At 38.5% G+C, this 582-nt stretch overlaps 1 long non-coding RNA gene across 1 annotated transcript; it reads left to right on the forward strand.

Annotated features, from left to right (window-relative positions):
• LOC107682242 (uncharacterized) lies at positions 1-412 on the forward strand. Its single transcript, XR_001633424.1, has 3 exons — positions 1-24; positions 112-180; positions 283-412. It is a non-coding gene; the product is annotated as an uncharacterized LOC107682242 (long non-coding RNA).
• Positions 413-582: the final 170 nt, after the last annotated feature.

Consider the following 582-nt stretch of genomic DNA (forward strand, 5'->3'; position numbering starts at 1 on the left):
GATGCTGGGCCTCACAAACCTCCTGTAAGTGCAGCTTCTCTGCTTCTGAGAAGATGACGCTTCATTGCTTCCCTGATGTGTTTAAGTTAACGTTTTTCTCTGTTTGGCCAGTTTTTTCAGTGAGAATTACACAGACGCAGCCCGGCAGGTCCTGTCACACGCCAGTCACCCCAGACTAGGGTGAGTGCTCGCTGATTTATGTCATGTTTAGTGATTCTTGGCATCATAACTGATAAAATGAGTAAAAGTGCTCTCATCATAGCATGCTTTGTGTTGTTGCAGGTACTCGTATGCCATAGTGGGCATCAATCTGACAGAGATGGCATACAGCTTAATGAAGAGTGACGCTCTGAAGCCTCATTTCTACAACACAGTCTCTGGAAAACCCCAAATGCAACACTTCCGTCATTTCTACTGTGAGTAAAAAAAATAAAATAAAAATAATCGCGATTAATCGTTTGACAGCAATAATATATATATATATATATATACACACATATAATATGGGGTATATTTGTAGCAATAACCAAAAAATTAATTGATTTTTCTTTTATGCCGAAAATCATTAGGATATTAAGTAAA

This window comes from Sinocyclocheilus anshuiensis, unplaced genomic scaffold, assembly GCF_001515605.1.
Source record: "Sinocyclocheilus anshuiensis isolate Anshui unplaced genomic scaffold, SAMN03320099.WGS_v1.1 C31926734, whole genome shotgun sequence".
In the NCBI taxonomy this organism is placed as follows: domain Eukaryota; kingdom Metazoa; phylum Chordata; class Actinopteri; order Cypriniformes; family Cyprinidae; genus Sinocyclocheilus; species Sinocyclocheilus anshuiensis.